The sequence below is a fragment of the Heterodontus francisci genome, unplaced genomic scaffold (assembly GCF_036365525.1).
Source record: "Heterodontus francisci isolate sHetFra1 unplaced genomic scaffold, sHetFra1.hap1 HAP1_SCAFFOLD_66, whole genome shotgun sequence".
In the NCBI taxonomy this organism is placed as follows: domain Eukaryota; kingdom Metazoa; phylum Chordata; class Chondrichthyes; order Heterodontiformes; family Heterodontidae; genus Heterodontus; species Heterodontus francisci.
In genome coordinates, this window is record NW_027140986.1 from 1,756,123 (window position 1) to 1,778,037 (window position 21,915).

Genomic DNA, 21,915 nt, shown 5'->3' on the forward strand with positions numbered 1-21,915 from the left:
GTGTATCAGGATTTTTCCAGGTGTGTATGGGGTTTTCACAGTGTGTCAGTATCCTGCCAGCTTTGTATGGGGTTTCACAGTGGATCAGGATCCTTCTAGGTGTGTATGGGGTTTTGACAGTGGATCTGGATCCCGCCAGATGTGTATGGGGTTTTCACAGTGTATCAGGATCCTGCCAGGTGTGTATGGGGTTTTCACAGTGTATCAGGGTCCTGCCAGGTGTGTATGGGGTTTTCACAGTGTATCAGGATCCTGCCAGGTGTGTATGGGGTTTTCACAGTGTATCAGGATCCTGCCAGGTTTGTATGGGTTTTCACAGTGTATCAGGATACTGCCAGGTGTGTATGGGGTTTTCACAGTGTGGCAGGATCCTGCCAGGTGTGTATGGGGTTTTCACAGTGTATCAGGGTCCTGCCAGGTGTGTATGGGGTTTTCACAGTGTATCAGGATCCTGCCAGGTGTGCATGGGGTTTCACATTGCATCAGGATCTGCCAGGTGTGTGCAGTGTTTTCACAGTGTATCAGGATCTTTCCAGCTGTGTATGGGGTTTTCGCAGAGGATCAGGATCCTGCCAGGTGAGTTTGCGGTTTTCACAGTCGAACCGGATCCTGCCAGGTGTGTATGGGGTTTTCACATTGTAACAGTATCCTGCCAGGTGTGTATGGGGTTTTCACAGTGTAACAGGATCCTGCCAGGTGTGCATGGGGTTTTCACAGTGTATCAGGATCCTGCCAGGCGTGTATGGTGTTTTCTCAGTGTATCAGGATCCTTCAAGCTGTGAATGGGGTTTTCACAGTGTATCAGGATCCTGCCAGGAGTGTATGGGGTTTTCACAGTGTATCAGGGTCCTGCCAGGTGTGAAAGGGGTTTTCACAGTGTATCAGAATCCTGCACGGTGTGTATCGGATTTTCACAGTTTATCAGGATCCTGCCAGGTGTGTATTGGGTTTTCACAGTGTATCAGGATCCTGCCAGGTGTGTATGGGTTTTTGACAGTGGATCAGGATCCTGCCAGGTGTGTATGGGGTTTTCACAGTGTATCAGTGTCCTGCCTGGTGTGTATGGGGTTTCACAATGTATCAGGGTCCTGCCAGGTGTGTAAGGGGTTTTCACAGTTTATCAGGATCCTGCCAGGTGTGTATGGGGTTTCACAGTGCATCAGGATCTGCCAGGTGTGTATGGGTTTTCACAGTGTATCAGGGTCCTGCCAGGTGTGTATGGGGTTTTCACAGTTGATCAGGATCCTGCCAGATGTGAATGGGGTTTCAAAGTGGATCAGGATCCTGCCAGGTGTGTATGGGGTTTTCACAGTGTATCAGGACCCTGACAGATTTGAATGGGGTTTCACAGTGGATCAGGATCCTGCCAGGTGTGTATGGGGTTTTCACAGTGGATCTGGATCCTGCCAGGTGTGTATGGGGTTTTCACAGTGTATCAAATTCCTGCCAGGTGTTTATGGGGTTTTCACAGTGAATCAGGATCCTGCCAGGTGTGTATGGGGTTTCACAGTGCATCAGGATCTGCCAGGTGTGTACAGGGTTTTCACAGTGTATCAGGGTCCTGCCAGGTGTGTATGGGGTTTTCAAAGTGGATCAGATCCTGCCAGATGTGAATGTGTTTTCAAAGTGGATCAGGATCCTGCCAGGTGTGTATGGGATGTTCACAGTGTATCAGGACCCTGCCAGATGTGAATGGGGTTTCAAAGTGGATCAGGATCCTGCCAGGTGTGAATGGGGTTTTCACAGTGTATCAGGATCCTGCCAGGTGTGAATGGGGTTTTCACAGTGTATCAGGATCCTGCCAGATGTGTATGGGGTTTCCACAATGCAACAGGATCCTGCCAGGTTTGTATGGGTTTTCACAGTGTATCAGGATCCTGCCAGGTGTGTATGGGGTTTTCACAGTGTATCAGGATCCTGCCAGGTGTGTATGGGATTTTCACAGTGTATCAGGATCCTGCCAGGTGTGTATGGGGTTTTCACAGTGTATCAGGATCCTGCCAGGTGTGCATGGGGTTTCACATTGCATCAGGATCTGCCAGGTGTGTGCAGGGTATTCACAGTGTAACAGGATCCTTCCAGGTGTGTATGGGGTTTTCACAGTGGATCAGGATCCTGCCAGGTGTGTATGGGGTTTCACAGTAGATCAGTATCCTGCCAGGTGTGTATGGGGTTATCACAGTGTATCAGGATCCTGCCAGGTGTGTATGGGGTTTTCACAGTGTATCAGGATCCTGCCAGGTGTGCATGGGGTTTCACATTGCATCAGGATCTGCCAGGTGTGTGCAGTGTTTTGACAGTGTATCAGGATCCTTTCAGCTGTGTATGGGGTTTTCGCAGAGGATCAGGATCCTGCCAGGTGTGTATGGGGTTTTCACAGTGTAACTGGATCCTGCCAGGTGTGCATGGGGTTTTCACAGTGTATCAGGATCCTGCCAGGCATGTATGGTGTTTTCTCAGTGTATCAGATTTCTTCAAGCTGTGTATGGGGTTTTCACAGTGTATCAGGATCCTGCCAGGAGTGTATGGGGTTTTCACAGTATATCAGGGGCCTGCCAGGTGTGTAAGGGGTTTTCACAGTGTATCAGAATCCTGCACGGTGTGGATGGGATTTTCACAGTGTATCAGGATCCTGCCAGGTGTGTATGGGGTTTTCACAGTGGATCAGGATCCTGCTAGGTGTGTATGGGGTTTTCACAGTGGATCAGGATCCTGCCAGATGTGTATGGGGTTTCCGCAGTGTAACAGGATCCTTCCAGGTGTGTATGGGGATTTCACAGTGGATCAGGATCCTGCCAGGTGTGTTTGGGGTTTCACAGTGGATCAGGATCCTGCCAGGTGTGTTTGGGGTTATCATAGTGTATCAGGATCCTGCCAGGTGTGAATGGGGTTTCAAAGTGGATCAGGATCCTGCCAGGTGTGTATGGGGTTTCACAGTGCATCAGGATCTGCCAGGTGTGTATGGGGTTTTCACAGTGGATCAGGATCCTGCCAGATGTGAATGGGGTTTCAAAGTGGATCAGGATCCTGCCAGGTGTGTATGGGGTTTTCACAGTGTATCAGGACCCTGCCAGATTTGAATGGGGTTTCACAGTGGATCAGGATCCTGCCAGGTGTGTATGGGGGTTGCACAGTGTGTCAGGATTTTTCCAGGTGTGTATGGGGTTTTCACAGTGTGTCAGTATCCTGCCAGCTTTGTATGGGGTTTCACAGTGGATCAGGATCCTTCTAGGTGTGTATGGGGTTTTGACAGTGGATCTGGATCCCGCCAGATGTGTATGGGGTTTTCACAGTGTATCAGGATCCTGCCAGGTGTGTATGGGGTTTTCACAGTGTATCAGGGTCCTGCCAGGTGTGTATGGGGTTTTCACAGTGTATCAGGATCCTGCCAGGTGTGTATGGGGTTTTCACAGTGTATCAGGATCCTGCCAGGTTTGTATGGGTTTTCACAGTGTATCAGGATACTGCCAGGTGTGTATGGGGTTTTCACAGTGTGGCAGGATCCTGCCAGGTGTGTATGGGGTTTTCACAGTGTATCAGGGTCCTGCCAGGTGTGTATGGGGTTTTCACAGTGTATCAGGATCCTGCCAGGTGTGCATGGGGTTTCACATTGCATCAGGATCTGCCAGGTGTGTGCAGTGTTTTCACAGTGTATCAGGATCTTTCCAGCTGTGTATGGGGTTTTCGCAGAGGATCAGGATCCTGCCAGGTGAGTTTGCGGTTTTCACAGTCGAACCGGATCCTGCCAGGTGTGTATGGGGTTTTCACATTGTAACAGTATCCTGCCAGGTGTGTATGGGGTTTTCACAGTGTAACAGGATCCTGCCAGGTGTGCATGGGGTTTTCACAGTGTATCAGGATCCTGCCAGGCGTGTATGGTGTTTTCTCAGTGTATCAGGATCCTTCAAGCTGTGAATGGGGTTTTCACAGTGTATCAGGATCCTGCCAGGAGTGTATGGGGTTTTCACAGTGTATCAGGGTCCTGCCAGGTGTGAAAGGGGTTTTCACAGTGTATCAGAATCCTGCACGGTGTGTATCGGATTTTCACAGTTTATCAGGATCCTGCCAGGTGTGTATTGGGTTTTCACAGTGTATCAGGATCCTGCCAGGTGTGTATGGGTTTTTGACAGTGGATCAGGATCCTGCCAGGTGTGTATGGGGTTTTCACAGTGTATCAGTGTCCTGCCTGTTGTGTATGGGGTTTCACAATGTATCAGGGTCCTGCCAGGTGTGTAAGGGGTTTTCACAGTTTATCAGGATCCTGCCAGGTGTGTATGGGGTTTCACAGTGCATCAGGATCTGCCAGGTGTGTATGGGTTTTCACAGTGTATCAGGGTCCTGCCAGGTGTGTATGGGGTTTTCACAGTGGATCAGGATCCTGCCAGATGTGAATGGGGTTTCAAAGTGGATCAGGATCCTGCCAGGTGTGTATGGGGTTTTCACAGTGTATCAGGACCCTGACAGATTTGAATGGGGTTTCACAGTGGATCAGGATCCTGCCAGGTGTGTATGGGGTTTTCACAGTGGATCTGGATCCTGCCAGGTGTGTATGGGGTTTTCACAGTGTATCAAATTCCTGCCAGGTGTTTATGGGGTTTTCACAGTGAATCAGGATCCTGCCAGGTGTGTATGGGGTTTCACAGTGCATCAGGATCTGCCAGGTGTGTACAGGGTTTTCACAGTGTATCAGGGTCCTGCCAGGTGTGTATGGGGTTTTCAAAGTGGATCAGATCCTGCCAGATGTGAATGTGTTTTCAAAGTGGATCAGGATCCTGCCAGGTGTGTATGGGATGTTCACAGTGTATCAGGACCCTGCCAGATGTGAATGGGGTTTCAAAGTGGATCAGGATCCTGCCAGGTGTGAATGGGGTTTTCACAGTGTATCAGGATCCTGCCAGGTGTGAATGGGGTTTTCACAGTGTATCAGGATCCTGCCAGATGTGTATGGGGTTTCCACAATGCAACAGGATCCTGCCAGGTTTGTATGGGTTTTCACAGTGTATCAGGATCCTGCCAGGTGTGTATGGGGTTTTCACAGTGTATCAGGATCCTGCCAGGTGTGTATGGGATTTTCACAGTGTATCAGGATCCTGCCAGGTGTGTATGGGGTTTTCACAGTGTATCAGGATCCTGCCAGGTGTGCATGGGGTTTCACATTGCATCAGGATCTGCCAGGTGTGTGCAGGGTATTCACAGTGTAACAGGATCCTTCCAGGTGTGTATGGGGTTTTCACAGTGGATCAGGATCCTGCCAGGTGTGTATGGGGTTTCACAGTAGATCAGTATCCTGCCAGGTGTGTATGGGGTTATCACAGTGTATCAGGATCCTGCCAGGTGTGTATGGGGTTTTCACAGTGTATCAGGACCCTGCCAGATGTGAATGGGGTTTCAAAGTGGATCAGGATCCTGCCAGGTGTGTATGGGGTTTTCACAGTGTATCAGGATCCTGCCAGCTGTGTATGGGGTTTTCACAGTGTATCAGGATCCTGCCAGGTGTGCATGGGGTTTGACTTTGCATCAGGATCTGCCAGGTGTGTGCAGGGTATTCACATTGTATCAGTGTCCTGCCAGGTGTGTATGGGGTTTTCACAGTGGATCAGGACCCTGCCAGATGAGTTTGCGGTTTTCACAGTCTAACAGGATCCTGCCAGGTGAGTATGGGGTTTTCACAGTGTAACAGTATCCTGCCAGGTGTGTATGGGGTTTTAATAGTGTAACAGAATGCTGCCAGGTGTGCATGGGGTTTTCACAGTGTATCAGGATTCTGCCAGGCGTATATGGTGTTTTCACAGTGTATCAGGATCCTTCAAGCTGTATATGGAGTTTTCACAGTGTATCAGGATCCTGCCAGGGATGTATGTGGTTTTCACAGTGTATCAGTGTACTGCCAGGTGTGTAAGGGGTTTTCACAGTGTGTCAGTATCCTGCCCGGTGTGTATGGGGTTTTCACAGTGTATCAGGATCCTGCCAGGTGTGTATTGGGTTTTCACAGTGTATCAGGATCCTGCCAGGTGTGTATGGGGTTTTCGCAGTGAATCAGGTTCCTGCCAGGTGTGTATGGGGTTTTCACAGAGTATCAGGATCCTGCCAGGTGTGTATGGGGTTTCACTGCGTATCAGTATCCTGCCTGGGGTACATGGGGTTTCACAGTGCATCATGGTCCCGACAGGTGTGTATGGGGTTTTCACAGTGTATCGGGATCCTGCCAGGTGTGTATGGGGTTTTCACAGTGTATCAAGTTCCTGCCAGGTGTGTATGGGGTTTTCACAGTGTATCAGGATCCTGCCAGGTGTGTATGGGCTTTTCACAGTGCACCAGGATCCTGCCAGGTGTATATGGGGATTCACAGTGCATCAGGATCTGCCAGGTGTGTACAGGGTTTTCACAGTGTATCAGGGTCCTGCAAGGTGTGTATGGGGTTTTCACAGTGGATCAGGATCCTGCCAGATGCGAATGGCTTTTCAAAGTGGATCAGGATCCTGCCAGGTGTGTATGGGGTTTTCACAGTGTATCAGGACCCTGCCAGATGTGAATGGGGTTTCAAAGTGGATCAGGATCCTGCTAGGTGTGTTTGGGTGTTTTCACAGTGGTTCAGGATCCTGCCAGGTGTGTATGGGGTTTTCACAGTGTATCAGGATCCTGCCAGGTGTGTATGGTGTTTTCACAGTGTATCAGGATCCTGCCAGGTGTGTATGGGGTTTTCACAGTGTATCAGGATCCTGCCAGGTGTGCATGGGGTTTGACATTGCATCAGGATCTGCCAGGTGTGTGCAGGGTATTCACATTGTATCAGTGTCCTGCCAGGTGTGTATGGGGTTTTCACAGTGGATCAGGACCCTGCCAGGTGAGTTTGCGGTTTTCACAGTCTAACAGGATCCTGCCAGGTGAGTATGGGGTTTTCACAGTGTATCAGTATCCTGCCAGGTGTGTATGGGGTTTTAATAGTGTAACAGGATGCTGCCAGGTGTGTATGGGGTTTTCACAGTGTTTCAGGATTCTGCCAGGCGTATATGGTGTTTTCACAGTGTATCAGGATCCTTCAATCTGTATATGGAGTTTTCACAGTGTATCAGGATCCTGCCAGGGGTGTATGTGGTTTTCACAGTGTATCAGGGTCCTGCCAGGTGTGTAAGGGGTTTTCACAGTGTGTCAGTATCCTGCCCGGTGTGTATGGGGTTTTCACAGTGTATCAGGATCCTGCCAGGTGTGTATGGGGTTTTCACAGTGTATCAGGATCCTGCCAGGTGTGTATGGGGTTTTCACAGTGGATCAGGATCCTACCAGGTGTGTATGGGGTTTTCACAGTGGATCAGGATCCTGCCAGAAGTGTATGGGGTTCCCACAGTGTAACAGGATCCTACCAGGTGTGTATGGGGTTTTCACAGTGGCTCAGGATCCTTCCAGGTGTGTATGGGGTTTCAAAGTAGATCAGTATCCTGCCAGGTGTGTATGGGGTTTTCACAGTGGATCAGGATCCTGCCAGGTGTGTATGGGGTTTTCGCAGTGAATCAGGTTCTTGCCAGGTGTGTATGGGGTTTTCACAGTGTATCAGGATCCTGCCAGGTGTGTATGGGGTTTCACTGCGTATCAGGATCCTGCATGGGGTACATGGGGTTTCACAGTGCATCATGGTCCCGCCAGGTGTGTACAGGGTTTTCACAGTGTATCAGGATCCTGCCAGGTTTGTATGGGGTTTTCACAGTGTATCAAGTTCCTGCCAGGTGTGTATGGGGTTTTCACAGTGTATCAGTGTCCCGCCAGGTGTGTATGGGGTTTCACAGTGTATCGGGATCCTGCCAGGTGTGTATGGGGTTTTCACAGTGTATCAAGTTCCTGCCAGGTGTGTATGGGGTTTTCACAGTGTATCAGGATCCTGCCAGGTGTGTATGGGGTTTTCACAGTGCACCAGGATCCTGCCAGGTGTATATGGGGTTTCACAGTGCATCAGGATCTACCAGGTGTGTACAGGGTTTTCACAGTGGATCAGGATCCTGCCAGATGTGTATGGGGTTTCCACAGTGTAACAGGATCCTTCCAGTTGTGTATTGGGTTTTCACAGTGGATCAGGATCCTGCCAGGTGTGTATGGGGTTTCACAGTAGATCAGTATCCTGCCAGGTGTGTATGGGGTTATCACAGTGCATCAGGATCCTGCCAGGTGTGTATGGGGTTTTCACAGTGGATCAGGATCCTGCCAGGTGTGTATGGGGTTTTCGCAGTGAATCAGGTTCCTGCGAGGTGTGTATGGGGTTTTCACAGAGTATCAGGATCCTGCCAGGTGTGTATGGGGTTTCACTGCGTATCAGTATCCTGCCTGGGGTACATGGGGTTTCACAGTGCATCATGGTCCCGCCAGGTGTGTATGGGGTTTTCACAGTGTATCGGGATCCTGCCAGGTGTGTATGGGGTTTTCACAGTGTATCAAGTTCCTGCCAGGTGTGTATGGGGTTTTCACAGTGTATCAGGATCCTGCCAGGTGTGTATGGGGTTTTGACAGTGTATCAGGATCCTGCCAGGTGTGTATGGGGTTTCACAGTGTATCAGGATCCTGCCAGGTGTGTATGGGGTTTTGACAGTGTATCAGTGTCCTGCCAGGTGTGTATGGGGTTTCACAGTGTATCAGGGTCCTGACAGGTGTGTAAGTGGTTTTCACAGTGTAACAGGATCCTGCCAGGTGTGTATGGAGTTTCACAGTGCATCAGTATCTGCCAGGTGTGTACAGGGTTTTCACAGTGTATCAGGGTCCTGCAAGGTGTGTTTGGGATTTTCACAGTGGATCAGGATCCTGCCAGATGCGAATGGCTTTTCAAAGTTGATCAGGATCCTGCCAGGTGTGTATGGGGTATTCACTGTGTATCAGGACCCTGCCAGATGTGAATGGGGTTTCAAAGTGGATCAGGATCCTGCTCGGTGTGTCTGTGGTTTCACAGTGTATCAGGATACTGCCAGGTTTGTCTGGGGTTTCACAATGTATCAGGATCCTGCCAGGTGTGAATGGGGTTTTCACAGTTTATCAGGATTCTGCCAGATGTGAATGGGGTTTTCACAGTTTATCAGGATCCTGCCAGGTGTGAATGGGGTTTCACAGTGGATCAGATCCTGCCAGGTGTGAATGGGGTTTTTACAGTGTATCAGGATCCTGCCAGGTGTGTATGGGGGTTTCATAGTGTATCAGGAACCTGCCAGGTGTGTATGGGGTTTTCACAGTGTATCAGGATCCTGCCAGGTGTCTATGGGGTTTTCACAGTGGATCAGGATCTGCCAGGTGTGTATGGGGTTTTCACAGTGGATCAGGATCCTGCCAGGTGTGTATGGGGTTTTCACAGTGGATCATGATCCTGCCAGATGTGTAAGAGGTTTTCACAGTGTATCATTGTCCTGCCAGGTGTGTATGGGGTTTCACAGTGCATCTGGATCCTGCCAGGTGTGTAAGAGGTTTTCACAGTGTATCAGGATCCTGCCAGGTGTGTATGGGGTTTTGACAGTGTATCAGGATCCTGCCAGGTGTGTATGGGGTTTTCACAGTGTATCAGTGTCCTGCCAGGTGTGTATGGGGTTTCACAGTGTATCTGGATCCTGCCAGGTGTGTAAGTGGTTTTCACAGTGTAACAGGATCCTGCCAGGTGTGTATGGAGTTTCACAGTGCATCTGGATCTGCCAGGTGTGTACAGGGTTTTCACAGTCTATCAGGGTCCTGCAAGGTGTGTATGGTGTTTTCACAGTGGATCAGGATCCTGCCAGATGCGAATGGCTTTTCAAAGTGGATCAGGATCCTGCCAGGTGTGTATGGGGTTTTCGCAGTGTATCAGGACCCTGCCAGATGTGAATGGGGTTTTCACAGTTTATCAGGATTCTGCCAGATGTGAATGGGGTTTTCACAGTTTATCAGGATCCTGCCAGGTGTGAATGGGGTTTCACAGTGGATCAGATCCTGCCAGGTGTGAATGGGGTATTCACAGTGGATCAGGACCCTGCCAGGTGTGAATGGGGTTTTCACAGTGTATCAGGATCCTGCCAGGTGTGTATGGGGGTTTCATTATGTATCAGGAAACTGCCAGGTGTGTATGGGGTTTTCGCAGTGTATCAGGATCCTGCCAGGTGTCTATGGGGATTTCACAGTGGATCAGGATCTGCCAGGTGTGTCTTGGGTTTTCACAGTGGATCAGGATCCTGCCAGGTGTGTATGGGGTTTTCACAGTGGTTCATGATCCTGCCAGATGTGTAAGAGGTTCCACAGTGTAACAGGATCCTGCCAGGTGTGTATGGGGTTTCACAGTGGATCAGGATCCTGCCAGGTGTGAATAGGGTTTTCACAGTGTATCAGGATCCTGCCAGATGTGTATGGGGTTTCCTCAATGTAACAGGATCCTGCCAGGTGTGTATGGGTTTTCACAGTGTATCAGGATCCTGCCAGGTGTGCATGGGGTTTCACATTGCATCAGGATCTGCCAGGTGTGTGCAGTGTTTTGACAGTGTATCAGGATCCTTCCAGCTGTGTATGGGGTTTTCGCAGAGGATCAGGATCCTGTCAGATGAGTTTGCGGTTTTTTCAGTCTAACCGGATCCTGCCAGGTGTGTATGGGGTTTTCACATTGTAACAGTATCCTGCCAGGTGTGTATGGGTTTTTCACAGTGTAACAGGATCCTGCCAGGTGTGCATGGGGTTTTCACAGTGTATCCGGATCCTGCCAGGCGTGTATGGTGTTTTCTCAGTGTATCAGGATCCTTCAAGCTGTGTATGGGGTTTTCACAGTGTATCTGGATCCTGCCAGGAGTGTATGGGGTTTTCACAGTGTATCAGGGACTTGCCAGGTGTGTAAGGGGTTTTCACAGTGTATCAGAATCCTGCACGGTGTGGATGGGATTTTCACAGTGTATCAGGATCCTGCCAGGTGTGAATGGGGTTTTCACAGTGTATCAGGATCCTGCCAGGTGTGTATGGGGGTTTCATTGTGTATCTGGAACCTGTCAGGTGTGTATGGGGTTTTCGCAGTGTATCAGGATCCTGCCAGGTGTCTATGGGATTTTCACAGTGGATCAGGATCTGCCAGGTGTGTCTGGGGTTTTCACAGTGGATCAGGATCCTGCCAGGTGTGTATGGGGTTTTCACAGTGGTTCATGATCCTGCCAGATGTGTAAGAGGTTCCACAGTGTAACAGGATCCTGCAAGGTGTGTATGGGGTTTCACAGTGGATCAGGATCCTGCCAGGTGTGAATAGGGTTTTCACAGTGTATCAGGATCCTGCCAGATGTGTATGGGGTTTCCTCAATGTAACAGTATCCTGCCAGGTGTGTATGGGTTTTCACAGTGTATCAGGATCCTGCCAGGTGTGCATGGGGTTTCACATTGCATCAGGATCTGCCAGGTGTGTGCAGTGTTTTGACAGTGTATCAGGATCCTTCCAGCTGTGTATGGGGTTTTCGCAGAGGATCAGGATCCTGCCCGGTGAGTTTTCGGTTTTTTCAGTCTAACCGGATCCTGCCAGGTGTGTATGGGGTTTTCACATTGTAACAGTATCCTGCCAGGTGTGTATGGGTTTTTCACTGTGTAACAGGATCCTGCCAGGTGTGCATGGGGTTTTCACAGTGTATCCGGATCCTGCCAGGCGTGTATGGTGTTTTCTCAGTGTATCAGGATCCTTCAAGCTGTGTATGGGGTTTTCACAGTGTATCAGGATCCTGCCAGGAGTGTATGGGGTTTTCACAGTGTATCAGGGTCCTGCCAGGTGTGTAAGGGGTTTTCACAGTGTCTCAGAATCCTGCACGGTGTGGATGGGATTTTCACAGTGTATCAGGGTCCTGCCAGGTGTGTATGGGTTTTCACAGTGTATCAGGATCCTGCCAGGTGTGTATGGGGTTTTCACAGTGGATCAGGATCCTTCTAGGTGTGTATGGGGTTTTCACAGTGGATCAGGATCCTGCCAGATGTGTATGGGGTTTCCGCAGTGTAACAGGATCCTTCCAGGTGTGTATGGGGATTTCACAGTGGATCAGGATCCTGCCAGGTGTGTTTGGGGTTTCACAGTGGATCAGGATCCTGCCAGGTGTGTTTGGGGTTATCATATTGTATCAGGATCCTGCCAGGTGTGTATGGGGTTTTCACAGTGGATCAGGATCCTGCCAGGTGTGTATGGGGTTTTCACAGTGAATCAGGTTCCTGCCAGGTGTGTATGGGGTTTTCACAGTGCATCAGGATCCTGCCAGGTGTGTATGGGGTTTCACTGTGTATCAGGATCCTGCATGGTGTACATGGGGTTTCACAATGCATCATGGTCCTGCCAGGTGTGTGTGGGGTTTTCACTGTGTATCAGGATCCTGCCAGGTGGGAATGGGGTTTTCACAGTGTATCAGTGTCCTGCCAGGTGTGTATGGGGTTTGCACAGTGTATCATGATCCTGCCAGGTGTGTATGGGGATTTGACAGTGGATCAGGATCCTGCCAGGTGTGTATGGGGTTTTCACAGTGTATCAGTGTCCTGCCTGGTGTGTATGGGGTTTCACAGTGTATCAGGGTCCTGCCAGGTGTGTAAGGGGTTTGCACAGTGTATCATGATCCTGCCAGGTGTGTATGGGGTTTCACATTGCATCAGGATCTGCCAGGTGTGTATGGGTTTTCACAGTGTATCAGGGTCCTGCCAGGTGTGTATGGCGTTTTCACAGTGGATCAGGATCCTGCCAGATGTGAATGGGGTTTCAAAGTGGATCAGGATCCTGCCAGGTGTGTATGGGGTTTTCACAGTGTATCAGGACTCTGCCAGATTTGAATGGGGTTTCACAGTGGATCAGGATCCTGCCAGGTGTGTATGGGGGTTGCACAGTGTATCAGGATTTTTCCAGATGTGTATGCGGTTTTCACAGTGTGTCAGGATCCTGCCAGAATTGTATGGGGTTTCACAGTGGATCAGGAACCTTCCAGGTGTGTATGGGGTTTTCACAGAGGATCTGGATCCTGCCAGATGTGTATGGGGTTTTCACAGTGTATCAGGATCCTGCCAGGTGTGTATGGGGTTTTCACAGTGTATCAGTGTCCTGCCAGGTGTGTATAGGGTTTTCACAGTGTATCAGGATCCTGCCAGGTATGTATGGGGTTTTCACAGTGTATCAGGATCCTGCCAGGTTTGTATGATTTTCACAGTGTATCAGGATCCTGCCAGGTGTGTATGGGGTTTTCACAGTGTATCAGGATCCTGCCAGGTGTGTATGGGGTTTTCACAGTGTATCAGGGTCCTGCCAGGTGTGTATGGGGTTTTCACAGTGTATCAGTATCCTGCCAGGTGTGTATGGGGTTTTCACAGTGTATCAGGATCCTGCCAGGTGTGTATGGGGTTTCACAGTGGATCAGGATCCTGCCAGGTGTGTATGGGGTTTTCGCAGTGTATCAGGACCCTGCCAGATGTGAATGGGGTTTCAAAGTGGATCAGGATCCTGCTAGGTGTGTTTGGGTGTTTTCACAGTGGTTCAGGATCCTGCCAGGTGTGTTTGGGGGTTTCACAGTGTATCAGTATCCCGCCAAGTGTGTCTGTGGTTTCACAGTGTATCAGGATACTGCCAGGTGTGCCTGGGGTTTCACAATGTATCAGGATCCTGCCAGGTGTGAATGGGGTTTTCACAGTTTATCAGGATTCTGCCAGATGTGAATGGGGTTTTCACAGTTTATCAGGATCCTGCCAGGTGTGAATGGGGTTTCACAGTGGATCAGATCCTGCCAGGTGTGAATGGGGTATTCACAGTGGATCAGGATCCTGCCAGGTGTGAATGGGGTTTTCACAGTGTATCAGGATCCTGCCAGGTGTGTATGGGGGTTTCATTATGTATCAGGAAACTGCCAGGTGTGTATGGGGTTTTCGCAGTGTATCAGGATCCTGCCAGGTGTCTATGGGGATTTCACAGTGGATCAGGATCTGCCAGGTGTGTCTTGGGTTTTCACAGTGGATCAGGATCCTGCCAGGTGTGTATGGGGTTTTCACAGTGGTTCATGATCCTGCCAGATGTGTAAGAGGTTCCACAGTGTAACAGGATCCTGCCAGGTGTGTATGGGGTTTCACAGTGGATCAGGATCCTGCCAGGTGTGAATAGGGTTTTCACAGTGTATCAGGATCTTGCCAGATGTGTATGGGGTTTCCTCAATGTAACAGGATCCTGCCAGCTGTGTATGGGTTTTCACAGTGTATCAGGATCCTGCCAGGTGTGCATGGGGTTTCACATTGCATCAGGATCTGCCAGGTGTGTGCAGTGTTTTGACAGTGTATCAGGATCCTTCCAGCTGTGTATGGGGTTTTCGCAGAGGATCAGGATCCTGTCAGGTGAGTTTACGGTTTTTTCAGTCTAACCGGATCCTGCCAGGTGTGTAAGGGGTTTTCACATTGTAACAGTATCCTGCCAGGTGTGTATGGGTTTTTCACAGTGTAACAGGATCCTGCCAGGTGTGCATGGGGTTTTCACAGTGTATCCGGATACTGCCAGGCGTGTATGGTGTTTTCTCAGTGTATCAGGATCCTTCAAGCTGTGTATGGGGTTTTCACAGTGTATCTGGATCCTGCCAGGTGTGTATGGGTTTTTCACAGTGTAACAGGATCCTGCCAGGTGTGCATGGGGTTTTCACAGTGTATCCGGATCCTGCCAGGCGTGTATGGTGTTTTCTCAGTGTATCAGGATCCTTCAAGCTGTGTATGGGGTTTTCACAGTGTATCTGGATCCTGCCAGGAGTGTATGGGGTTTTCACAGTGTATCAGGGTCCTGCCAGGTGTGTAAGGGGTTTTCACAGTGTATCAGAATCCTGCACGGTGTGGATGGGATTTTCACAGTGTATCAGGATCCTGCCAGGTGTGAATGGGGTTTTCACAGTGTATCAGGATCCTGCCAGGTGTGTATGGGGGTTTCATTGTGTATCAGGAACCTGCCAGGTGTGTATGGGGTTTTCGCAGTGTATCAGTATCCTGCCAGGTGTCTATGGGGTTTTCACAGTGGATCAGGAACTGCCAGGTGTGTCTGGGGTTTTCACAGTGGATCAGGATCCTGCCAGGTGTGTATGGGGTTTTCACAGTGGTTCATGATCCTGCCAGATGTGTAAGAGGTTCCACAGTGTAACAGGATCCTGCAAGGTGTGTATGGGGTTTCACAGTGGATCAGGATCCTGCCAGGTGTGAATAGGGTTTTCACAGTGTATCAGGATCCTGCCAGATGTGTATGGGGTTTCCTCAATGTAACAGTATCCTGCCAGGTGTGTATGGGTTTTCACAGTGTATCAGGATCCTGCCAGGTGTGCATGGGGTTTCACATTGCATCAGGATCTGCCAGGTGTGTGCAGTGTTTTGACAGTGTATCAGGATCCTTCCAGCTGTGTATGGGGTTTTCGCAGAGGATCAGGATCCTGCCCGGTGAGTTTTCGGTTTTTTCAGTCTAACCGGATCCTGCCAGGTGTGTATGGGGTTTTCACATTGTAACAGTATCCTGCCAGGTGTGTATGGGTTTTTCACTGTGTAACAGGATCCTGCCAGGTGTGTATGGTGTTTTCTCAGTGTATCAGGATCCTTCAAGCTGTGTATGGGGTTTTCACAGTGTATCAGGATCCTGCCAGGAGTGTATGGGGTTTTCACAGTGTATCAGGGTCCTGCCAGGTGTGTAAGGGGTTTTCACAGTGTATCAGAATCCTGCACGGTGTGGATGGGATTTTCACAGTGTATCAGGATCCTGCCAGGTGTGTATGGGGTTTTCACAGTGTATCAGGATCCTGCCAGGTGTGTATGGGGTTTTCACTGTGGATCAGGATCCTTCTAGGTGTGTATGGGGTTTTCACAGTGGATCAGGATCCTGCCAGATGTGTATGGGGTTTCCGCAGTGTAACAGGATCCTTCCAGGTGTGTAGGGGGATTTCACAGTGGATCAGGATCCTGCCAGGTGTGTTTGGGGTTTCACAGTGGATCAGGATCCTGCCAGGTGTGTTTGGGGTTATCATATTGTATCAGGATCCTGCCAGGTGTGTATGGGGTTTTCACAGTGGATCAGGATCCTGCCAGGTGTGTATGGGGTTTTCACAGTGAATCAGGTTCCTGCCAGGTGTGTATGGGGTTTTCACAGTGCATCAGGATCCTGCCAGGTGTGTATGGGGTTTCACTGTGTATCAGGATCCTGCATGGTGTACATGGGGTTTCACAATGCATCATGGTCCTGCCAGGTGTGTGTGGGGTTTTCACTGTGTATCAGGATCCTGCCAGGTGGGAATGGGGTTTTCACAGTGTATCAGTGTCCTGCCAGGTGTGTATGGGGTTTGCACAGTGTATCATGATCCTGCCAGGTGTGTATGGGGTTTTGACAGTGGATCAGGATCCTGCCAGGTGTGTATGGGGTTTTCACAGTGTATCAGTGTCCTGCCTGGTGTGTATGGGGTTTCACAGTGTATCAGGGTCCTGCCAGGTGTGTAAGGGGTTTGCACAGTGTATCATGATCCTGCCAGGTGTGTATGGGGTTTCACAGTGCATCAGGATCTGCCAGGTGTGTATGGGTTTTCACAGTGTATCAGGGTCCTGCCAGGTGTGTATGGCGTTTTCACAGTGGATCAGGATCCTGCCAGATGTGAATGGGGTTTCAAAGTGGATCAGGATCCTGCCAGGTGTGTATGGGGTTTTCACAGTGTATCAGGACTCTGCCAGATTTGAATGGGGTTTCACAGTGGATCAGGATCCTGCCAGGTGTGTATGGGGGTTGCACAGTGTATCAGGATTTTTCCAGATGTGTATGGGGTTTTCACAGTGTGTCAGGATCCTGCCAGAATTGTATGGGGTTTCACAGTGGATCAGGATCCTTCCAGGTGTGTATGGGGTTTTCACAGAGGATCTGGATCCTGCCAGATGTGTATGGGGTTTTCACAGTGTATCAGGATCCTGCCAGGTGTGTATGGGGTTTTCACAGTGTATCAGGGTCCTGCCAGGTGTGTATGGGGTTTTCACAGTGTATCAGGATCCTGCCAGGTGTGTATGGGGTTTTCACAGTGTATCAGGATCCTGCCAGGTTTGTATGATTTTCACAGTGTATCAGGATCCTGCCAGGTGTGTATGGGGTTTTCACAGTGTATCAGGATCCTGCCAGGTGTGTATGGGGTTTTCACAGTGTATCAGGGTCCTGCCAGGTGTGTATGGGGTTTTCACAGTGTATCAGGATCCTGCCAGGTGTGCATGGGGTTTCACATTGCATCAGGATCAGCCAGGTGTGTGCAGTGTTTTCACAGTTTATCAGGATCTTTCCAGCTGTGTATGGGGTTTTCGCAGAGGATCAGGATCCTGCCAGGTGAGTTTGCGGTTTTCACAGTCGAAACGGATCCTGCCAGATGTGTATGGGGTTTTCACATTGTAACAGTATCCTGCCAGGTGTGTATGGGGTTTTCACAGTGTAACAGGATCCTGCCAGGTGTGCATGGGGTTTTCACAGTGTATCAGGATCCTGCCAGGCGTGTATGGTGTTTTCTCAGTGTATCAGGATCCTTCAAGCTGTGTATGGGGTTTTCACAGTGTATCAGGATCCTGCCAGGTGTGTATGGGGTTTTCACAGTGTATCAGGGTCCTGCCAGGTGTGAAAGGGGTTTTCACAGTGTATCAGAATCCTGCACGGTGTGTATGGTATTTTCACAGTTTATCAGGATCCTGCCAGGTGTGTATGGGGTTTTCACAGTGTATCAGGATCCTGCCAGGTGTGTATGGGTTTTCACAGTGTATCAGTGTCCTGCCTGGTGTGTATGGGGTTTCACAGTGTATCAGGGTCCTGCCAGGTGTGTAAGGGGTTTTCACAGTGTATCAGGATCGTGCCAGGTGTGTATGGGGTTTCACAGAGCATCAGGATCTGCCAGGTGTGTATGGGTTTTCACAGTGTATCAGGGTCCTGCCAGGTGTGTATGGGGTTTTCACAGTGGATCAGGATCCTGCCAGATATGAATGGGGTTTCAAAGTGGATCAGGATCCTGCCAGGTGTGTATGGGGTTTTCACAGTGTATCAGGACCCTGCCAGATTTGAATGGGGTTTCACAGTGGATCAGGATCCTGCCCGGAGTGTATGGGGTTTTCACAGTGGATCTGGATCCTGCCAGATGTGTATGGGGTTTCCACAGTGTATCAGGATCCTGCCAGGTGTGAATGGGATTTTCACAGTGTATCAGGATCCTGCCCGGTGTGTATGGGGGTTTCATAGTGTATCAGGAACCTGCCAGGTGTGTATGGACTTTTCACAGTGTATCAGGATCCTGCCAGGTGTCTATGGGGTTTTCACAGAGGATCAGGATTTGCCAGGTGTGTATGGGGTTTTCACAGTGGATCAGGATCCTGCCAGGTGTGTATGGGGTTTTCACAGTGGGTCATGATCCTGCCAGATGTGTAAGAGTTTTTCACAGTGTATCAGGATCCTGCCAGGTGTGTATGGGGTTTTGACAGTGTATCAGGATCCTGCCAGGTGTGTATGGGGTTTTCACAGTGTATCAGTGTCCTGCCAGGTGTGTATGGGGTTTCACAGTGTATCTGGATCCTGCCAGGTGTGTAAGAGGTTTTCACAGTGTATCAGGATCCTGCCAGGTGTGTATGGGGTTTTCACAGTGTATCAGGATCCTGCCAGGTGTGTATGGGGTTTTCACAGTGTATCAGTGTCCTGCCAGGTGTGTGTGGGGTTTTCACAGTGGATCAGGATCCTGCCAGATGCGAATGGCTTTTCAAAGTGGATCAGGATCCTGCCAGGTGTGTATGGGGTTTTCACAGTGTATCAGGACCCTGCCAGATGTGAATGGGGTTTCAAAGTGGATCAGGATCCTGCTAGGTGTGTTTGGGTGTTTTCACAGTGGTTCAGGATCCTGCCAGGTGTGTATGGGGGTTTCACAGTGTATCAGGATCCCGCCAAGTGTGTCTGTGGTTTCACAGTGTATCAGGATACTGCCAGGTGTGTCTGGGGTTTCACAATGTATCAGGATCCTGCCAGGTGTGAATGGGGTTTTCACAGTTTATCAGGATTCTGCCAGATGTGAATGGGGTTTTCACAGTTTATCAGGATCCTGCCAGGTGTGAATGGGGTTTCACAGTGGATCAGATCCTGCCAGGTGTGAATGGGGTATTCACAGTGGATCAGGATCCTGCCAGGTGTGAATGGGGTTTTCACAGTGTATCAGGATCCTGCCAGGTGTGTATGGGGGTTTCAGTGTGTATCAGGAACCTGCCAGGTGTGTATGGGGTTTTCAAAGTGTATCAGGATCCTGCCAGGTGTCTATGGGGTTTTCACAGTGGATCAGGATCTGACAGGTTTGTATGGGGTTTTCACAGTGGATCTGGATCCTGCCAGCTGTGTATGGGGTTTTCACAGTGGATCATGATCCTGCCAGATGTGTAAGAGGTTCCACAGTGTAACAGGATCCTGCCAGGTGTGTATGGGGTTTCACAGTGGATCAGGATCCTGCCAGGTGTGAATGGGGTTTTCACAGTGTATCAGGATCCTGCCAGATGTGTATGGGGTTTCCTCAATGTAACTGGATCCTGCCCGGTTTGTATGGGTTTTAACAGTGTATCAGGATCCTGCCAGGTGTGTATGGGGTTTTCACAGTGTATCAGGATCCTGCCAGGTGTGTATGGGGTTTTCACAGTGTATCAGGGTCCTGCCAGGTGTGTATGGGTTTTCACAGTGTATCAGGATCCTGCCAGGTGTGCATGGGGTTTCACATTGCATCAGGATCTGCCAGGTGTGTGCAGTGTTTTGACAGTGCATCAGGATCCTTCCAGCTTTGTATGGGGTTTTCGCAGAGGATCAGGATCCTGCCAGGTGAGTTTGCGGTTTTCTCAGTCTAACCGGATCCTGCCAGGTGTGTATGGGGTTTTCACATTGTAACAGTATCCAGCCAGGTGTGTATGGGTTTTGCACAGTGTAACAGGATCCTGCCAGGTGTGCATGGGGTTTTCACAGTGTATCAGGATCCTGCCAGGCGTGTATGGTGTTTTCTCAGTGTATCAGGATCCTTCAAGCTGTGTATGGGGTTTTCACAGTGTATCAGGATCCTGCCTGGAGTGTATGGGGTTTTCACAGTGTATCAGGGTCCTGCCAGGTGTGTAAGGGATTTTCACAGTGTATCAGAATCCTGCACGGTGTGGATGGGATTTTCACAGTGTATCAGGATCCTGCCAGGTGTGTATGGGGTTTTCACAGTGTATCAGGATCCTGCCAGGTGTGTATGGGGTTTTCACAGTGGATCAGGATCCTGCTAGGTGTGTATGGGGTTTTCACAGTGGTTCAGGATCCTGCCAGATGTGTATGGGGTTTCCGCAGTGTAACAGGATCCTTCCAGGTGTGTATGGGGATTTCACAGTGGATCAGGATCCTGCCAGGTGTGTTTGGGGTTTCACAGTGGATCAGGATCCTGCCAGGTGTGTTTGGGGTTATCATAGTGTATCAGGATCCTGCCAGGTGTGTATGGGGTTTTCACAGTGGATCAGGATCCTGCCAGGTGTGAATGGGGTTTTCACAGTGAATCAGTTTCCTGCCAGGTGTGTATGGGGTTTTCACAGTGCATCAGGATCCTGCCAGGTGTGTATGGGGTTTCACTGTGTATCAGGATCCTGCATGGTGTACATGGGGTTTCACAATGCATCATGGTCCTGCCAGGTGTGTGTGGGGTTTTCACTGTGTATCAGGATCCTGCCAGGTGTGAATGGGGTTTTCACAGTGTATCAGTGTCCTGCCAGGTGTGTATGGGGTTTTCACAGTGTATCAGTATGCTGCCAGGTGTGTATGGGGTTTTGACAGTGGATCAGGATCCTGCCAGGTGTGTATGGGGTTTTCACAGTGCATCAGTGTCCTGCCTGGTGTGTATGGGGTTTCACAGTGTATCAGGGTCCTGCCAGGTGTGTATGGTGTTTTCTCAGTGTATCAGGATCCTTCAAGCTGTGTATGGGGTTTTCACAGTGTATCAGGATCCTGCCAGGTGTGTATGGGGTTTTCACAGTGTTTCAGGGTCCTGCCAGGTGTGAAAGGGGTTTTCACAGTGTATCAGAATCCTGCACGGTGTGTATGGTATTTTCACAGTTTATCAGGATCCTGCCAGGTGTGTATGGGGTTTTCACAGTGTATCAGGATCCTGCCAGGTGTGTATGGGTTTTTGACAGTGGATCAGGATCCTGCCAGGTGTGTATGGGGTTTTCACAGTGTATCAGTGTCCTGCCTGGTGTGTATGGGGTTTCACAGTGTATCAGGGTCCTGCCAGGTGTGTAAGGGGTTTTCACAGTGTATCAGGATCGTGCCAGGTGTGTATGGGGTTTCACAGAGCATCAGGATCTGCCAGGTGTGTATGGGTTTTCACAGTGTATCAGGGTCCTGCCAGGTGTGTATGGGGTTTTCACAGTGGATCAGGATCCTGCCAGATGTGAATGGGGTTTCAAAGTGGATCAGGATCCTGCCAGGTGTGTATGGGGTTTTCACAGTGTATCAGGACCCTGCCAGATTTGAATGGGGTTTCACAGTGGATCAGGATCCTGCCAGGTGTGTATGGGGTTTTCACAGTGGATCTGGATCCTGCCAGATGTGTATGGGGTTTTCACAGTGTATCAGGATCCTGCCAGGTGTGAATGGGGTTTTCACAGTGTATCAGGATCCTGCCCGGTGTGTATGGGGGTTTCATAGTGTATTAGGAACCTGCCAGGTGTGTATGGGGTTTTCACAGTGTATCAGGATCCTGCCAGGTGTGTATGGGGTTTTCACAGTGTATCAGTGTCCTGCCAGGTGTGTATGGGGTTTCACAGTGTATCTGGATCCTGCCAGGTGTGTAAGAGGTTTTCACAGCGTATCAGGATCCTGCCAGGTGTGTATGGGGTTTTGACAGTGTATCAGGATCCTGCCAGGTGTGTATGGGGATTTCACAGTGTATCAGTGTCCTGCCAGGTGTGTGTGGGGTTTTCACAGTGGAT